This window comes from Ranitomeya imitator, chromosome 3, assembly GCF_032444005.1.
Source record: "Ranitomeya imitator isolate aRanImi1 chromosome 3, aRanImi1.pri, whole genome shotgun sequence".
Classification (NCBI taxonomy): Eukaryota; Metazoa; Chordata; class Amphibia; order Anura; family Dendrobatidae; genus Ranitomeya; species Ranitomeya imitator.
In genome coordinates, this window is record NC_091284.1 from 729,008,127 (window position 1) to 729,028,529 (window position 20,403).

At 46.0% G+C, this 20,403-nt stretch overlaps 1 long non-coding RNA gene across 1 annotated transcript in view; it reads left to right on the forward strand.

The window, feature by feature from the left end:
- Positions 1–20,403, forward strand: part of LOC138672311 (uncharacterized) — a 240,228-nt gene continuing 219,825 nt past the window's right edge. The window contains exon 1 of the long non-coding RNA XR_011319704.1: positions 1–61. This is a non-coding gene — a long non-coding RNA (uncharacterized lncRNA). The remainder of the gene's footprint in view (positions 62–20,403) is intronic.

The following is a 20,403-nucleotide window of genomic DNA, read 5'->3' on the forward strand; positions in this document are numbered from 1 at the left end:
TGTTTATTTGCCCTCCTGTAACTGCTCCAACTTGAGTTGCTATCCTGGTAAAGCATATCTGGTAAGATTATTATCTCTCTTCTTGTAATACAGTATTGTACAGAAATGTGATTAACTATATAGCAGCCAGTACAAAGGAGATGTGATTATTAGAGATCTGTGTATTTCAGTGTTCACGGTTGCATCACACTATACTTTCCTGTTGATTGTAAAGTGTCATCTGTGTGATTATTTGCCCAGTACTTACCAATGTTATTTGTATTCTTATAGTTTTACCACATGTTCTTTACCTGTTAACCAATAAACAAGTTAGACTACAGAGAACGATCTGCTTATTTGGAAGATAGAAGTGGTTTATGCTGTATGTCAGACTGCACACTGTGTTAACGTGTATGAAGACAGAACACTTTCAATGGGTGAAAAACACTGAAAAAAAATTGAAAAACTCTGAAAGAAGTGACATGCTCTATGTCCAAAAAAACATGCAAAGCACAAAATACTGATGACAAAAAAAACCAATGCTTGTGCATGAGATTTCTGAAATCTCATAGGCTTTGCTGTTACTGTAAAATAACTGAAAATTAGCATACAAAACACAGCAGAAATGCCTAGTGTGAACTTAGCTTGATCAAATGGGCATGTGGCCTGTAAGTGCAGTGTCTATATTGAACTCCCACTGACAAGAGAAAGCTGTGGCTACTGCACATTTTTTCAGCCTCCTGGGGTGTGATTGTGGAGCTGTAACTATGTTATTATCGCATCTCCTAAAAAGATTTAACAAGTGTCACATTTTGTAAGAAAAGTGAGAACATTTAACTTATCAGACTTCTTTGTGCCTAAAGGTTTGCAATGCGCAATGTACATGTCATAATGCATTTTTGGATTTGTGGCAACTCTGGCTCCACTATAATTAAAATGTAGCTTTTTTCCTTTCAGACCAACGGGGGGGGGGGGGTTAATGTCAGTTTTTCTTCGCTGGCAATCTGCAATTGCAGAGTTGCTGGGTCAGCTGATGTGAGTGAGGACCACTCCCACCATCCTTTAAATGATAAAGGATACCTGATACATGATACATCAGCTGACTGTTGATGAGAGAGCTTCTCTATGAGACCAGCCATACAGTTGCAGCTCTCTGGTGTCAGCTACTTCTGGCGTTTGGAGTCCTGTTTCTGTGTCATCTGCAGTGTGGAGCTTGGCAGCAGAATCTGGAAGCTGAATGTTTTGTTTATACTACAGTGTTTGTCACTGTCCTCTGTGTTGTACCATCTGCAGTGGGGAGGCTGGTACCCTTGTTGGCCAGTTCACTGGCCAGGGTAGTGTGAAGTGACAGTGAGGGATGAGGGGCCTGACGGCGGTGGGTGTTATGGACCTGGTGGTTAGGAGCACCCGGCATGACCTGATAGTTAAACTCACACAGGACAAGCTCTGGGATGTGGGAGCTCTGCTGACCGCAACCCCTAATCCTATCACACAACTAGAAATAGCCGTGGAGCGTTCCTGACTCTCCCTAGACGCCTCTTCACAGCCTAAGAGCTAGCTAGCCCTAGAGATAGAAAATAAAGCCTACCTTGCCTCAGAGAAATTCCCCAAAGGAAAAGGCAGCCCCCCACATATATTGACTGGGAGTAAAGATGAAAGTCACAAACGCAGAAATGAAACAGGTTTCAGCAAAGGGAGGCCAGACTTACTAAACAGACAGAGGATAGGAAAGGTATCTTTGCGGTCAGCACAAAAAACTACAAAAGACCATGCAGAGTGTTCAAAAAGACCTCGGCACCGACTAACGGTGCGGAGATGCCACTCTGCATCCCAGAGCTTCCAGCTAGCAAGGCAAAATCATAATATGCAGCTGGACAAGGAAACAATGAACAAATAATAACAAGCAGGAACTTAGCTTCTGCTGGAGTAGACAGGTCACCAGAAAGATCCAAGAGCGAACTGAACCAATGCAGGAACATTGACAGCTGGCATGGAGTAACGATCTGAGTGGAGTTAAATAGAGCAGCCAACCAAAGGATAAACCACGTCACCTGTGTAAGGAACCTCAGAAGCAGCAGCTCCACTCACAGCCACTAGAGGGAGTCCATGGACAGAACTCGCCGAAGTACCATTCACGACCACAGGAGGGAGTTCGACAACAGAATTCACAACAGTACCCCCCCTTGAGGAGGGGTCACCGAACCCTCCCCAGAGCCCCCAGGCCGATCAGGATGAGCCAAATGAAAGGCACGAACTAGATCGGCAGCATGAACATTAGAGGCAAAAACCCAGGAATTATCTTCCTGACCATAACCCTTCCACTTGACCAGGTACTGGAGTTTCCGTCTCGAAACACGAGAATCCAAAATCTTCTCCACCACATACTCCAACTCCCCCTCAACCAACACCGGGGCAGGAGGATCAAAGGAGGGAACCATAGGCGCCACGTATCTCCGCAACAATGACCTATGGAACACATTATGGATGGCAAAAGAAGCTGGAAGGTCCAAACGAAATGACACAGGATTAAGAACTTCAGAAATCTTATATGGCCCAATGAAACGAGGCTTAAACTTAGGAGAGGAAACCTTCATAGGAACATGACGAGATGACAACCAAACCAAATCCCCAACACGAAGTCGGGGACCAACACAGCGCCGGCGGTTAGCGAAACTTTGAGCCTTCTCCTGGGACAATGTCAAATTGTCCACCACATGAGTCCAAATCTGCTGCAACCTGTCCACCACAGTATCCACACCAGGACAGTCCGAAGGCTCAACCTGCCCTGAAGAGAAACGAGGATGGAAACCAGAATTACAGAAAAACGGCAAAACCAAAGTAGCCGAGCTGGCCCGATTATTTTAGGGCGAACTCAGCCAAAGGCAAGAAGGACACCCAATCATCCTGATCAGCAGAAACAAAGCATCTCAGATATGTTTCCAAAGTCTGATTAGTTCGTTCGGTTTGGCCATTTGTCTGAGGATGGAAAGCCGAAGAAAAAGACAAATCAATGCCCATCTTAACACAAAAGGACCGCCAAAACCTCGAAACAAACTGGGAACCTCTGTCCGAGACGATGTTCTCCGGAATGCCATGCAAGCGAACCACATGCTGGAAAAACAATGGCACCAAATCAGAGGAGGAAGGCAATTTAGACAAGGGTACCAAATGGACCATCTTAGAGAAGTGATCACAAACCAACCAAATGACCGACATCCTTTGAGAAACAGGGAGATCAGAAATAAAATCCATGGAAATATGCGTCTAGGGCCTCTTCGGGACCGGCAAGGGCAAAAGCAACCCACTGGCACGAGAACAGCAGGGCTTAGCCCGAGCACAAGTCCCACAGGACTGCACAAAAAAACGCACATCCCATGACAAAGAAGGCCACCAAAAGGATCTAGCCACAAAATCTCTGGTACCAAAGATTCCAGGATGACCAGCCAACACCAAACAATGAACCTCAGAGATAACTCTACTAGTCCATCTATCAGGGACAAACAGTTTCTCCGTTGGACAACGGTCAGGTCTATTAGCCTGAAACTTCTGCAGCACGCGTCGCAAATCAGGGGAGATGGCAGACAAAATTACCTGTTATGACCTGGTGGTAAGGACAATAATGGACCTGGTGGTTAAGAGCACACGGAATGACCTGATAGTTACTAATAATATAGGACGAGCTCTGAGACGTAGAACTCTGCTGACCGCAATCCCTGATCCTATCACACACACTAGAAATAGCCCTGGATTGCTCCTAACGCTCCCTATGCAACTCGACACAGCCTAAGAAACTAGCTAGCCCTAGAGATAGAAAAATAAAGCCTACCTTGCCTCAGAGAAATTCCCCAAAGGAAAAGGCAGCCCCCCACATATAATGACTGTGAGTAAAGATGAAAATTACAAACACAGAAATGAGATAGATTTAGCAAAGTGAGGCCCGACTTACTGAACAGACAGAGGATAGGAAAGGTAACTTTGCGGTCAGCACAAAAAACTACAAAAAGACCACGCAGAGGGCGCAAAAAGACCCTCCGCACCGACTCACGGTGCGGAGGCGCTCCCTCTGCGTCCCAGAGCTTCCAGCAAGCAAGACAAAAATCAAAATAGCAAGCTGGACAGAAAAATAGCAAACCAGAGAAAAACAAGTGGAACATAGCTTCTGCTGGGAAGACAGGTCACAAGAACGATCCAGGAGTGAACTAGACCAATGCTGGAACATTGACAGGTGGCATGGAGCAATGATCTAAGTGGAGTTAAATAGAGCAGCCAGCTAACGAATTAACCTTGTCACCTGTGGAAGGAAACTCAGAAGCCACAGCTCCACTCACAACCACCAGAGGAAGCCCTTGGACAGAACCAGCCGAAGTAACATTCATGACCACAGGAGGGAGCTCGACAACAGAATTCACAACAGTACCCCCTCTTGAGGAGGGGTCAACGAACCCTCACCAGAGCCCCCAGGCCGACCAGGACGAGCCAAATGAAAGGCACGAACCAGATCGGCAGCATGAACATCGGAGGCAAAGACCCAGGAATTATCTTCCTGACCATAACCCTTCCACTTGACCAGGTACTGGAGTTTCCGTCTCGAAATACGAGAATCCAAAATCTTCTCCACCACATACTCCAACTCCCCCTCAACCAACACCGGGGCAGGAGGATCAACGGATGGAACCACAGGCGCCACGTATCTCCGCAACAATGACCTATGGAATACATTATGGATGGCAAAAGAAGCTGGAAGGGTCAAACGAAACGACACAGGATTGAGAACCTCAGAAATCTTATACGGACCAATGAAACGAGGCTTAAACTTAGGAGAGGAAACTTTCATAGGAACATAACGAGACGACAACCAAACCAAATCCCCAACACGAAGTCGGGGACCCACACAGCGCTGGCGGTTAGCGAAACGTTGAGCCTTCTCCTGGGACAATGTCAAATTGTCCACCACATGAGTCCAAATCTGCTGCAACCTATCCACCACAGTATCTACACCAGGACAGTCCGAAGACTCAACCTGCCCTGAAGAGAAACGAGGATGGAAACCAGAATTGCAGAAAAACGGCGAAACCAAAGTAGCCGAGCTGGCCCGATTATTAAGGGCGAACTCAGCCAAAGGCAAAAAGGACACCCAATCATCCTGATCAGCAGACACAAAGCATCTCAGATATGTTTCCAAAGTCTGATTAGTTCGTTCGGTTTGGCCATTTGTCTGAGGATGGAAAGCCGAGGAAAAAGACAAATCAATGCCCATCCTAGCACAAAAGGCTCGCCAAAACCTCGAAACAAACTGGGAACCTCTGTCCGAAACGATGTTCTCCGGAATGCCATGTAAACGAACCACATGCTGGAAAAACAATGGCACCAAATCAGAGGAGGAAGGCAATTTAGACAAGGGTACCAAATGGACCATCTTAGAGAAGCGATCACAAACCACCCAAATGACCGACATCTTTTGAGAGACAGGGAGATCCGAAATAAAATCCACAGAGATATGCGTCCAGGGCCTCTTCGGGACCGGCAAGGGTAAAAGCAACCCACTGGCACGAGAACAGCAGGGCTTAGCCCGAGCACAAGTCCCACAGGACTGCACAAAAGAACGCACATCCCGCAACAAAGACGGCCACCAAAAGGATCTAGCCACCAAATCTCTGGTACCCAAGATTCCAGGATGACCAGCCAACACCGAACAGTGAACCTCAGAGATAACTCTACTAGTCCATTTATCAGGGACAAACAGTTTCTCCGCTGGGCAACGGTCAGGTGTATCAGCCTGAAATTTTTGCAGCACCCGCCGCAAATCAGGGAAGATGGCAGACAAAATTACCCCCTCTTTGAGAATACCCGCCGGCTCAGGAACACCCGGAGAGTCGGGCACAAAACTCCTTGACAGGGCATCAGCCTTCACATTCTTAGAGCCTGGAAGGTACGAAACCACAAAATCAAAATGGGAGAAAAATAGCGACCAACGAGCCTGTCTAGGATTCAACCGTTTGGCAGACTCGAGATAAGTCAAATTCTTGTGATCCGTCAAGACCACCATGTGATGCTTGGCTCCTTCAAGCCAATGACGCCACTCCTCGAATGCCCACTTCATGGCCAACAACTCCCGATTGCCAACATCATAATTGCGCTCAGCAGGCGAAAACTTTCTAGAAAAGAAGGCACATGGTTTCATCACCGAGCCATCAGAACTTCTTTGCGACAAAACAGCCCCTGCTCCAATCTCAGAAGCATCAACCTCGACCTGAAACGGAAGCGAAACATCTGGCTGGCACAACACAGGGGCAGAAGAAAAACGACGCTTCAACTCCTGAAAAGCTTCCACAGCCGCAGAAGACCAATTGACCACATCAGCACCCTTCTTGGTCAAATCAGTCAACGGTTTAGCAACACTAGAAAAATTACTGATGAAGCGACGATAAAAATTAGCAAAGCCCAGGAACTTTTGCAGACTCTTCACAGATGTCGGCTGAGTCCAATCATAAATGGCCTGGACTTTAATAGGGTCCATCTCGATAGTAGAAGGGGAAAAAATGAAACCCAAAAATGAAACGTTCTGAACTCCAAAGAGACACTTTGACCCCTTCACAAACAAAGAATTAGCACGAAGGACCTGGAACACCATTCTGACCTGCTTCACTTGAGACTCCCAATCATCCGAGAAGACCAAAATATCATCCAAACATACAATCAGGAATTTATCCAGGTACTCTCGGAAGATGTCATGCATAAAGGACTGAAATACTGATGGAGCATTGGAAAGCCCGAATGGCATAACCAGGTACTCAAAATGGCCCTCGGGCGTATTGAATGCTGTTTTCCATTCATCGCCCTGTTTAATACGCACAAGATTATACGCACCACGAAGATCTATCTTGGTGAACCAACTAGCCCCCTTAATCCAAGCAAATAAATCTGACAGCAGCGGCAAAGGGTACTGAAATTTGACTGTGATCTTATTAAGAAGGCGGTAATCAATACAAGGTCTCAAAGAACCATACTTCTTGGCCACAAAAAAGAACCCTGCTCCCAATGGTGACGACGACGGGCGAATATGACCCTTCTCCAAGGATTCCTTTACATAACTCCGCATAGCGGCGTGCTCTGGCACAGATAAATTGAACAGTCGGCCCTTAGGAAACGTACTACCAGGAATCAAATTGATAGCACAATCGCAATCCCTATGAGGAGGTAGGGCACTGGATTTGGGCTCATCAAATACATCCCGGTAATCCGACAAAAACTCCGGGACTTCAGAAGGGGTGGATAACGAAATAGACAAAAATGGAACATCACCATGTACCCCCTGACAACCTCAGCTGGACACAGACATAGATTTCCAATCCAATACTGGATTATGGACCTGTAGCCATGGCAACCCCAAAACGACCACATCATGCAGATTATGCAACACCAAAAAGCGAATATCCTCCTGATGTGCAGGAGCCATGCACATGGTCAATTGGGTCCAGTACTGAGGCTTATTCTTGGCCAAAGGCGTAGCATCAATTCCTCTCAATGGAATAGGATACTGCAAGGGCTCCAAGAAAAAACCACAGCACCTAGCAAACTCCAAGTCCATCAAATTCAGGGCAGCGCCTGAATCCACAAATGCCATAACAGAATAGGATGACAAGGAGCAAATCAGAGTAACGGACAAAAGAAATTTCGACTGTACCGTACCAATGGTAGCAGACCTAGCGAAACGCTTAGTGCGCTTTGGACAATCGGAGATAGCATGAGTGGAATCACCACAGTAAAAACACAGCCCATTCCGACGTCTGTGTTCTTGCCGTTCAGCTCTGGTCAAAGTCCTATCACATTGCATAGGCTCAGGTCTATGCTCAGATAATACCGCCAAATGGTGCACAGCTTTACGCTCACGCAAGCGTCGATTGATCTGAATGGCCAAAGACATAGACTCATTCAGAGCAGCAGGCATGGGAAATCCCACCATGACATCCTTAAGGGCTTCAGAGAGACCCTTTCTGAAAATTGCTGCCAGGGCACATTCATTCCACTGAGTGAGTACAGACCACTTTCTAAACTTCTGACAATATATTTCTACCTCATCCTGACCCTGACACAGAGCCAGCAAGATTTTCTCTGCCTGATCCACTGAATTAGGTTCATCATAAAGCAATCCGAGCTCCAGAAAAAACGCATCAACATCACGCAATGCTGGGTCTCCTGGTGCAAGGGAAAATGCCCAGTCTTGAGGGTCGCCACGTAACAAAGAAATAATGATTTTCACTTGTTGAACAGGGTCACCTGAGGAGCGAGGTTTCAAAGCAAGAAACAATTTACAATTATTTTTGAAATTCAGAAACTTAGATCTATCCCCAAAAAACAAATCAGGAATTGGAATCCTAGGCTCTAACATCGGATTCTGAACCACAAAATCTTGAATGTTTTGTACCCTTGCAGTGAGATTATCCATACAAGAGGACAGACCTTGAATGTCCATATCTACACCTGTATCCTGAACCACCCAGAGGTAAAGGGGAAAAGAGAGACAAAACACACTGCAAAGAAAAAAAAATGGTCTCAGAACTTCTCTTATCCCTATATTGAGATGCATTAATACTTTGGGCCACCTGTACTGTTATGACCTGGTGGTAAGGACAATAATGGACCTGGTGGTTAAGAGCACACGGAATGACCTGATAGTTACTAATAATATGGGACGAGCTCAGACGTGGAACTCTGCTGACCGCAATCCCTGATACTATCACACACACTAGAAATAGCCGTGGATTGCTCCTAACGCTCCCTATGCAACTCGACACAGCCTAAGAAACTAGCTAGCCCTAGAGATAGAAAAATAAAGCCTACCTTGCCTCAGAGAAATTCCCCAAAGGAAAAGGCAGCCCCCCACATATAATGACTGTGAGTAAAGATGAAAATTACAAACACAGAGATGAGATAGATTTAGCAAAGTGAGGCTCGACTTACTGAACAGACAGAGGATAGGAAAGGTAACTTTGCGGTCAGCACAAAAAACTACAAAAAGACCACGCAGAGGGCGCAAAAAGACCCTCCGCACCGACTCACGGTGCGGAGGCGCTCCCTCTGCATCCCAGAGCTTCCAGCAAGCAAGACAAAAATCAAAATAGCAAGCTGGACAGAAAAATAGCAAACCAGAGAAAAACAAGTGGAACTTAGCTTCTGCTGGGAAGACAGGTCACAAGAACGATCCAGGAGTGAACTAGACCAATGCTGGAACATTGACAGGTGGCATGGAGCAATGATCTAAGTGGAGTTAAATAGAGCAGCCAGCTAACGAATTAACCTTGTCACCTGTGGAAGGAAACTCAGAAGCCGCAGCTCCACTCACAACCACCAGAGGAAGCCCATGGACAGAACCAGCCGAAGTACCATTCATGACCACAGGAGGGAGCTCGACAACAGAATTCACAACAATTACCCCCTCTTTAAGAATACCCGCCGGCTCCGGAACACCCGGAGAGTCAGGCACAAAACTCCTTGACAGGGCATCAGCCTTCACATTCTTAGATCCCGGAAGGTATGAAACCACAAAATCAAAACGGGAGAAAAAGAGCGACCATCGAGCCTGTCTAGGATTCAACCGTTTGGCAGACTCGAGATAAGTCAAATTCTTGTGATCCGTCAAGACCACCACGCGATGTTTAGCTCCTTCAAGCCAATGTCGCCACTCCTCGAATGCCCACTTCATGGCCAACAACTCTCGATTGCCAGCATCATAATTGCGCTCAGCAGGCGAGAATTTTCTAGAAAAGAAGGCACATGGTTTCATCCCCGAGCCATCAGAACTTCTTTGCGACAAAACAGCCCCTGCTCCAATCTCAGAAGCATCAACCTCGACCTGAAACGGGAGCGAAACATCTGGCTGGCACAACACAGGGCAGAAGAAAAACGACGCTTCAACTCCTGAAAAGCCTCTACAGCCGCAGAGGACCAATTGACCACATCAGCACGTTTCTTGGTCAAATCAGTCAACGGTTTAGCAATACTAGAAAAATTAGCGATGAAGCGACGGTAAAAATTAGCAAAGCCCAGGAACTTTTGCAGACTCTTCACAGATGTCGGCTGAGTCCAATCATAAATGGCCTGGACTTTAATAGGGTCCATCTCGATAGTAGAAGGGGAAAAAATGAAACCCAAAAATTAAACCTTCTGAACTCCAAAGAGACACTTTGACCCCTTCACAAACAAGGAATTTGCACGAAGGACCTGGAACACCATTCTGACCTGCTTCACATGAGACTCCCAATCATCCGAAAAGACCAAAATGTCATCCAAATATACAATCATGAATCTATCCAGGTACTCTCGGAAGATGTCATGCATAAAGGACTGAAACACAGATGGAGCATTAGAAAGCCCGAATGGCATAACCAGGTACTCAAAATGGCCCTCAGGCGTATTAAATGCTGTTTTCCATTCATCGACCTGTTTAATTCGCACAAGATTATACGCCCCTCAAAGATCTATCTTGGTGAACCAACTAGCCCCCTTAATCCGAGCAAACAAATCAGACAGCAGCGGCAAAGGATACTGAAATTTGACTGTGATCTTATTAAGAAGGCGGTAATCAATACAAGGTCTCAAAGAGCCATCCTTTTTGGCCACAAAAAAGAACCCTGCTCCCAATGGTGACGACGACGGGCGAATATGACCCTTCTCCAAGGATTCCTTTATTTAACTCTGCATAGCGGCGTGCTCTGGCACAGATAAATTAAACAGTCGGCCTTTAGGAAACTTACTACCAGGAATCAAATTAATAGCACAATCGCAACCCCTATGAGGAGGTAGGGCACCGGATTTGGGCTCTTCAAATACATCCCGGTAATCTGACAAAAACTCAGGGACCTCAGAAGGAGTGGAAGGCGAAATTGACAACAATGGAACATCACCATGTAGCCCCTGAGAACCCCAGCCGGACACAGACATAGATTTCCAATCCAACACTGGATTATGGACCGGTAGCCATGGCAACCCCAAAACGACCACATCATGCAGATTATGCAACACCAAAAAGCAAATATCCTCCTGATGTGCAGGAGCCATGCACATGGTCAATTGAGTCCAGTACTGAGGCTTATTCTTGGCCAAAGGCGTAGCATCAATTCCTCTCAATGGAATAGGATACTGCAAGGGCTCCAAGAAAAAACCACAGCGCCTGGCAAACTCCAAGTCCATCAAATTCAGGGCAGCGCCTGAATCCACAAATGCCATAACAGAATAGGACGACAGAGAGCAAATCAGAGTAACGGACAAAAGAAATTTAGACTGTACCGTACCAATGGTGGCAGACCTAGCGAACCGCTTAGTGCGCTTAGGACAATCGGAGATAGCATGAGTGGATTCACCACAGTAAAAACACAGCCCATTCCGACGTCTGTGTTCTTGCCGTTCAGCTCTGGTCAAAGTCCTATCACATTGCATAGGCTCAGGCCTATGCTCAGAGAATACCGCCAAATGGTGCACAGCTTTGCGCTCACGCAAGCGCCGATCGATCTGAATGGCCAAGGACATAGACTCATTCAGACCAGCAGGCATGGGAAATCCCACCATGACATCCTTAAGGGCTTCAGAAAGACCCTTTCTGAAAATTGCCGCCAGGGCACACTCATTCCACTGAGTAAGCACAGACCACTTTCTAAACTTCTGACAGTACACCTCCGCTTCATCCTGACCCTGACACAAAGCCAGCAAGATTTATTCTGCCTGATCCACTGAATTTGGTTCATCATAAAGCAATCCAAGCGCCAGAAAAAACGCATCAACTTCACGCAATGCAGGATCTCCTGGCGCAAGGGAAAATGCCCAGTCTTGAGGGTCACCACGCAACAAAGAAATAATGATTTTTACTTATTGAACGGGGTCACCAGAGGAGCGAGGTTTCAAAGCTAGAAACAGTTTACAATTATTTTTGAAATTCAAGAACTTAGATCTATCCCCAGAAAATAAATCAGGAATAGGAATTCTAGGCTCTAACATCGGATTCTGAACCACAAAATCTTGAATGTTTTGTACCCTTGCAGTGAGACGATCCACACAAGAGGACAGACCTTGAATTTCCATATCTACACCTGTGTCCTGAACCACCCAAAGGTTTAGGGGAAAAGAAAGACAAAACACAGTGCAAAGAAAAAAAAATGGTCTCAGAACTTCTCTTATCCCTCTATTGAGATGCATTAATACTTTGGGCCAGCTGTACTGTTATGGACCTGGTGGTTAGGAGCACCCGGCACGACCTGATAGTTAAACTCACACAGGACAAGCTCTGGGATGTGGGAGCTCTGCTGACCGCAACCCCTAATCCTATCACACACTAGAGATAGCCGTGGAGCGTTCCTGACTCTCCCTAGACGCCTCTTCACAGCCTAAGAGCTAGCTAGCCCTAGAGATAGAAAATAAAGCCTACCTTGCCTCAGAGAAATTCCCCAAAGGAAAAGGCAGCCCCCCACATATATTGACTGTGAGTAAAGATGAAAGTCACAAACGCAGAAATGAAACAGGTTTCAGCAAAGGGAGGCCAGACTTACTAAACAGACAGAGGATAGGAAAGGTATCTTTGCGGTCAGCACAAAAAACTACAAAAGACCATGCAGAGTGTGCAAAAAGACCTCCGCACCGACTAACGGTGCGGAGATGCCACTCTGCATCCCAGAGCTTCCAGCTAGCAAGGCAAAATCATAATATGCAGCTGGACAAGGAAACAATGAACAAATAATAACAAGCAGGAACTTAGCTTCTGCTGGAGTAGACAGGTCACCAGAAAGATCCAAGAGCGAACTGAACCAATGCAGGAACATTTGACAGCTGGCATGGAGTAACGATCTGAGTGGAGTTAAATAGAGCAGCCAACCAAAGGATAAACCACGTCACCTGTGTAAGGAGCCTCAGAAGCAGCAGCTCCACTCACAGCCACTAGAGGGAGTCCATGGACAGAACTCGCCGAAGTACCATTCACGACCACAGGAGGGAGTTCGACAACAGAATTCACAACAGGTGGGGGGAAGGATCCACTTAGGGTGTTAAGGGAGTTCAGGCTCAGGTTTGAGCTCAGGTGGTGACCATCCCTCATTTCCCTATCGGAGGGGACTTCCTCTCCTCTTTACCATCCCGTCGTGTGAGTGTTGTAGCGTCCACTGCCCGACCCCCCATTGGGTAGTTGTATTCCATGACTGTACACTTTAGATAGCTGCACGATGCTTCGGCTCACCGCTCAGCATAATTTTGCCCAATTATTCCACACCTATGTTCTCTAACAGCGAGCCACTTCCAGAATCCTCTGACAGTGACTTCAAAAAAAAAAATCATCAAATCCTTAAATCCCTCAACGCTCATAAGACTGTCAATATTGATGGGTTCGGACAATTTATGCAAATCTTTAACCCCTTCATGACCTTGGGATTTTTCGTTTTTCCGTGTTCGTTTTTCACTCCCCTCCTTCCCAGAGCCATAACTTTTTTATTTTTCCGTCAATTTGGCCATGTGAGGGCTTATTTTTTGCGGGACGAGTTGTACTTTTGAATGACATCATTGGTTTTACCATGTCGTGTACTAGAAAACGGGAAAAAAATTCCAAGTGCGGTGAAATTGCAAAAAAAGTGCAATCCCACACTTGTTTTTTGTTTGGCTTTTTTGCTAGGTTCACTAAATGCTAAAACTGACCTGCCATTATGATTCTCCGGGTCATTACGAGTTCATAGACACCTAACATGACTAGGTTATTTTTTATCTAAGTGGTAAAAAAAAATTCCAAACTTTGCTTAAAAAAAAAAAAATTGCGCCATTTTCCGATACCCGTAGCGTCTCCATTTTTCGTGATCTGGGGTCGGTTGAGGGCTTATTTTTTGCGAGCCTAGATTACGTTTTTAATGATAGCATTTCGGTGCAGATATGTTCTTTTGATCGCCCGTTATTGCATTTTAATGCAATGTCGCGGCGACCAAAAAAACCTAATTCTGGCGTTTTGAATTTTTTTCCCGCTACGCTGTTTAGCGATCAGGTTAATGCTTTTTTTTTCATTGATAGATCGGGCGATTCTGAGCGCGGCGATACCAAAAATGCGTAGATTTTATATTTTTTTTTATTGATTTATTTTGATTGGGGCGAAAGGGGGGTGATTTAAACTTATTTTTTTTTATTTTTTTAACATTTTTTTCAATTTTTTTTTTACTTTTGCCGTGCTTCAATAGCCTCCATGGGAGACTAGAAGCAGGCACAGCACGATCGGCTCTGCTACATAGCAGCGATCTGCTGATCGCTGCTATGTAGCAGAAATGCAGGTGTGCTGTGAGCGCCGACCAGAATCAGTAACTCTAGGACCTCTATGGTTACCCATCCAGATGCATCGCCGACCCCCGATCATGTGACGGGGGTCGGCGATGACGTCATTTCCGGCCGCCCGGCCGGAAGCGGTAGTTAAATGCCGCTGTCTGCGATTGACAGCGGCATTTAACTAGTTAATAGGTGCGGGCAGATCGCGATTCTGCCCGCGCCTATTACGGGCACATGTCAGCTGTTCAAAACAGCTGACATGTCCCGGCTTTGATGCGGGCTCACCGCGGAGCCCTGCATCAAAGCAGGGGATCTGACCTCGGACGTACTATCCCGTCCGAGGTCAGATAGGGGTTAAGGGACCTTTTACTGGAAACATGCTTGTCAGTTGGTGGTCATTTGACCTCACTTCAGATGTGCACTGAACCAACTGTAAAAGATTTGCATCTCAGGTTACAGTTATTCTCACCAGCACTAGTCCTGTTTACACAGGATAATATGCTGTCAAGAGCGACAATCTTTTCTGCAGCACAGAAGATCATTTAACCTGATGAATAAGCATTTCACTTGGATGACCGGCAGCCTATTTGGACTGCGCGATTATTGTGAAACAAGCGCTCCTAAGATTGCATGATTACAATAATTGTGCAGTATAAACAGGTCATAAATTAGTCATGAAGTCAAGTGACGCACAACAAGTCATCACATGTGTCACAATAAACACAATGTAATGAACATTGTACTTATTTCCGATTGCATCTCTAGTGATACAGTGGGAGAAATAAGTATTTGATCCCTTGCTGATTTTGTAAGTTTGCCCACTGACAAAGACATGAACAGTCTATAATTTTAAGGGTAGAATAATGTTATCATTGAGAGATAGAATATCAAAAATAAAATCCAGAAAATCACATTGTATAAATCATATAAATGTATTTGCATTTTTCAGTGAGAAATAAGTATTTAATCCCTCTGGCAAACAAGACTTAATACTTGGTGGCAAAACCATTGTTGGCAAGCACAGCAGTCAGACTTTTTTTGTAGTTGATGATGAGGTTTGCGCACATATCAGGAATTTTGGTCCACTCCTCTTTGCAGATCATCTCTAAATCATTAAGATTTTAATTCTGTCGCTTGGCTGTAAGGGGGTTACATTGAACATGTTATGTATAATACCCCTGGAAGAAGGCACTACGCCGAAACGCGCGTTGGGGCAGGAGGCAGCGCAGCTCTCCAGGTAACTATACCACTAGCCCACACTATTTTTACCTTGTACTCTCTGTTACTCCATATTTACTCTTTAGTGCCACCTCGGTAGCCATTCCCTCATATAACTGTACCAAGTATGCATATATTGGTTTATATACCTTGTGATATAGTTCCTTTGGTGTTACTGTTTTTATATTGAAATGCACAATGCACTTGCACTTTTTGGAGTTAACTATTTGTTTACAGTTCCTCTTGTTATTGTGGGACATTACCTGGTGGGCATGAGGCTGCCACTGTTTGGGGAATGATTGTCATTCACGCTATCCCTCTGTATACATCTCCTGTAATGTTGCTTATTGATTCAATAAAATAATTAGTTTTACACTGGTTCTTGTAGTGCTGTTCTCTTGTAGGATTTATGTTAGGTATAATGTTTATTTATACTCTTAAGTGGTGTATTGTTTCCAGATATTAGGGTGAGCGTAGTTCCCTAGTTTGCCCATTAGATGGGGATAGATAATTAGCCTGTAGATGGTTAATGTGGGAGGAGCTAGTGCTAATTAGGGTCCAGAACAGCTGAGAATTTGAATCAGTTGGGCGGGACCGTCCTGTCAGGGCAGTCAGCTCTGCAGCAGCCCAAGACCAGTCAGGCTGCATCAGGGCCAGGAAGGCTACGAGAGAAAGAAGGAAGGTATTGAAAGGGTCACTGCCAGCGCAGTATAAGTGGGACTGCGGCTGCAGGTGCTAGAAAAGAACTAAGCAGTATGGACAGTTCACTCAGAATGTGACGGCTTGCTAAGTGGATGGATGTACTCGAGACCAGGGCGAAATGGTTTAGAGGAATCCCTACTAAAGTAAGACTGGGCACAGAGGACGCTGGAGGACCGGTAAGCACGGTCTGCTCCGGAAGCGGGCTTAGTAAAGATGAAGGAAAGACAGAATAAGAGGAGAAGCTATGCAATGTAAAGCCTGATGTAAATGCTGACAAGGAAAGAGAGGAGACAGGGACAGAGAAGAAACTGTGTATTGCAAAGCCTGCTGTAAATGCTGAAAATAACTGTTATGTGCCTGTTTCAAGTAAAGTTAATTGTTCAAGTGTTCGATGGGACTGTGATCCTGATTATTCTGCTTCGGCTGAGAAAAATGTGTGGATCTTTATACCCGCTACATTTAGCCCAACTTGGGTCTCTCCCTAAGGTGGCTAGCATGTATGTATCGCTTGCTCACCGAGCCCCACTCCATACAGCCAACCAATTCCAGCCCTGTGCTGATGAGGGCCTAAAGCCCGAAACACGTTTCCACAGGTAGAAATTGGTTGGCTGTGTAAATTTAGAAACTAATCCGCAGCATTGCACGCTTGGCGATTCCAAGCACTGTGGATTAGACTGGGGTGGAAAGAGATGATTTGCATAGCTCCGCCTACTGCAAAGGATTCTGGGTAAACCTGCTATTCTTTGTATTATGCTGCTTGCAAGTACTTTCCGTTTCAGGAAAGCATCCACTATGGATCTTTATAGGAAGCCCCAAGGCAAAAGGAGCTGCAGGTATGCTGACTGAGAGTCGTGGAGTGTATGTGAGGGGAGGTCAGGGTGTGCAAGAGACTTTTACCTCAGCCAAGACAACCACCCTCGCCAACCCTTACATGGCAACTCGGAGCTTCAACTCCCTCCATAAGTTTTCTATGGGATTAAGGTCTGCAGACTGGCTAGGCCACTCAGCCATGACCCATTTTTAATGTCCTGGCGGAGGGAAGGAGGTTATCACTCAGGATTTTACGGTACATGGCTCTATCCATTCTCCCATTGATGCAATGAAGTGATCAAGCATACCCCTCAAGCTGAGATTTTGCATGGTGCCCCAGATCGATGTCGATTGACAGTCATTTTGTATTTCTTCCATTTTCATACTATTGCACCACCACTTGTCTCCTTCTCACCCAGCGTCTTATTGCCTTGATCCATTTTTGGATTTATGACAGCTCTGGTTCCACACATATTAAAACGTTTTCCCATTCAGGCCATTGGGGGTTAAATGCAGTTTTTCCCCGCTGGCAACCTGGTGTTACTGCAGTGTTGCTGGGTCAGCTGATGTTGCTGGTGACCACTCCCACATCCTTTAAAAGGTCACCTGGTGCATCGGCTGACTGTTGGTGACACAGGTCCTTTCTGGAGACCAACCTAGCAGGACCAGCTCTCTGGTGTCAGCCAAGTCTAGTGTCAGGAGTCCTGTTGCTGTGCTATTTGTGGTGTGGAGTTTAGCAGCGGTGTATACAAGGTAAGTGCTGAGTTTTTGTTACCTTGCACCTTTGTTGTTTGTGCATTCCCTTTTGGTATTGTGTTCCCCTCACTCTCATGTTGTATCATCATGTTTATTTGCTTTGTTGTGCTGTTTACATTGTTCTCCTCCTGGGGTGGTAATTGGGGGTTTAGCTCAGGGTTTAACAGGAGATAGGGACAGGTCAGTGACTTGGGCCTCCCTACCTTCAAGGTTACCTGTCACAGGGTCCTTCTCCGGGACCACACAATCAACAGAGCAAGAAAATAGTGAGCAACTCCAAGACCTTTATTTAGGCAAAAATACAAAAGGTCCATATACGATCCACCACACAAAGGATAAAATAGTCCAGAACATGAATGCAGTTCAGTAACAGGATAAAAGTCCAACAATCTAGCAGAGGATAGCATAGTCCATATCCTCTTCTTTCTCTCTGATACGCTGTGTCCACATCACCATTCCACACAGGACTACCTGTGTCTCACCTCCCTGATATTTACAAGTCCCTCTCCTCATTCACTGGTTAGGGGGATGGGTTGCAGGGGCTCATTGTTTCAACAAGCTAGTTCAATATGTTATTAGCATATTAGCAAACAACATTATTCACTGACCCTGTGGAGAGATAACAGTACAGTACTGGGGCGGGGGGGGGGGGGGGGAAAGAATATCAGATGGCAAATAACTCATCCTACAAGGGAACACCATGATAATCCGTGAAATATGTACACAAAATGATACCCACATAACATCACACCATCACAACCTCTCCCCCCTCATAATAAGTGAGCACGCTATGAGGTCTACACAGACCTCTGGCCTGTTCACTTTAGTCCACATTGCTCAATAGTTTATAGTTCCTTGTACAGTGGCAGGGGTTGCAATAATCATGAGCACTTGTCCATAAATTCCCAGGTCCTGGCTTTATGGTCATACCAGGCTTTTTGACTGGACAGGGCTGTTCGCTGATGTTCATTAGCCAAGGTAGCTAGCTGGGCGAGACAGTCTCTGAACTCTAGAACGTAGGGCATGATGGGCATTCCAATATCTGCGATATCTCCCTCCAATTGTTCTTTCAGAAGAGTGAGAGGACCACGGACCTTCTGCTCCGACAAAATGACTTTGTAACTCCCCAATGCCATTTCCAAGGAGGATATCTGCAGGAAGTCCTCCAATAACTCCAACCCAACACAGTATTTCTCCAAAACCATAATCGAAATGTACCAAAGCTCGCTGTATATATTTGTGGACACCCCCCGCCAGGATAATGGGAATTCCCGGGCCCTGGTGAATTGCCTTTGGTCGAACCACACGGGGGGTCAGCGATAGTCAGGAATGCCCCCATGTCTCTAAATCCCGACACTTTGTATCCATCAACTAAGGCATCCTGCAGGTGGCAATGCCGTTGCTCTGTATTTCTGATGGACAAAGGCTGGAGTCCGTACACTCCAGGAGGGGTATCTATGGTGCCATGGTCAGTGGTCCACTCTGGTGGGGGTGGTGGTAGCTCTTCCTCAGGCAGGATGAAGTGTACAGGATGCACTGGATAATGTGGGGCTGTGTGGGGCTTTCTCCAAATCCTTGAGGGACAGCCAGACTGCAAATGTCCCGGTTGCCCACACCCATAACATCTCTCTGTGATACCCCCAGGTTGTGGTCGGAACTGTTGGGGCCCAGGATTGTGAGGTGTGATTGTCATCGGCTTGCCACTAGGTGGAAGGGCAGATATAATCGGAGGGGGATGGGGCGCGGGAGAATGCCGTGATTCATTGTCCAGAAGCCTCCTCCATTGCGGTTGATAGTAAGGGCTTCATCGGCCAGGGTTGCAGCTCTATCCACAGTGCACGGCGTGCGCTCCCCGACCCATTCCCGGGCACTTGGCAAGAAATTGATCTATAAGGAACACCTGTATAGCATCTTCCACAGTAAAGGCGTTTTCTGCTTCCAGCCATCTCCGACATGCCTGGGACATCTTATGTACATACATCCTAAACAATCCCCCCGTAGTGCAAGGGAGGTCTCAGAACTTGGCCCTATATGAGTCTGGGGTGATAGCATGGTAATCCAGGATAGTCTGCTTTACAATGTTATAATCCCAATTCCGCTGTGAGTCAATGGATTGGTAAGCCTCCGCAAGGCTCTCTCCAGTAAACTTCATACAGTCCAATTTCTGTACTCGCTCTGTGTGTGGTTCTCCATTAGGTTACACTCTGTTGATCCCTCTGCTTGCCACCAGTTGTCACGGGGTTCTTCTCCGGTACCACACAATCAACAGAGCAAGAGAATAGTGAGCAACTCCAAGACCTTTATTTAGGCAAAATTACTAAAGGTCCATATACAATCCACCACACAAAGAATAAAATAGTCCAGAGCATGAATGCAGTTCAGTAACAGGATAAAAGTCCAACAATCCAGCAGAGGATAGCATAGTCCATATACTCTTCTTTCTCTCTGATACGCTGTGTCCACATCATCATTCCACACAGGACTGCCTGTGTCTCACCTCCCTAATATTTACAAGTCCCTCTCCTCATTCACAGGTTAGGGGGATGGGTCGCAGGGGCTCAGTGTTTCAACAAGCTAGTTCAATACGTCATTAGCATATTAGCATATTAGCAAACAACATTATTCACTGACCCTGTGGAGAGATAACAGTACAGTAGT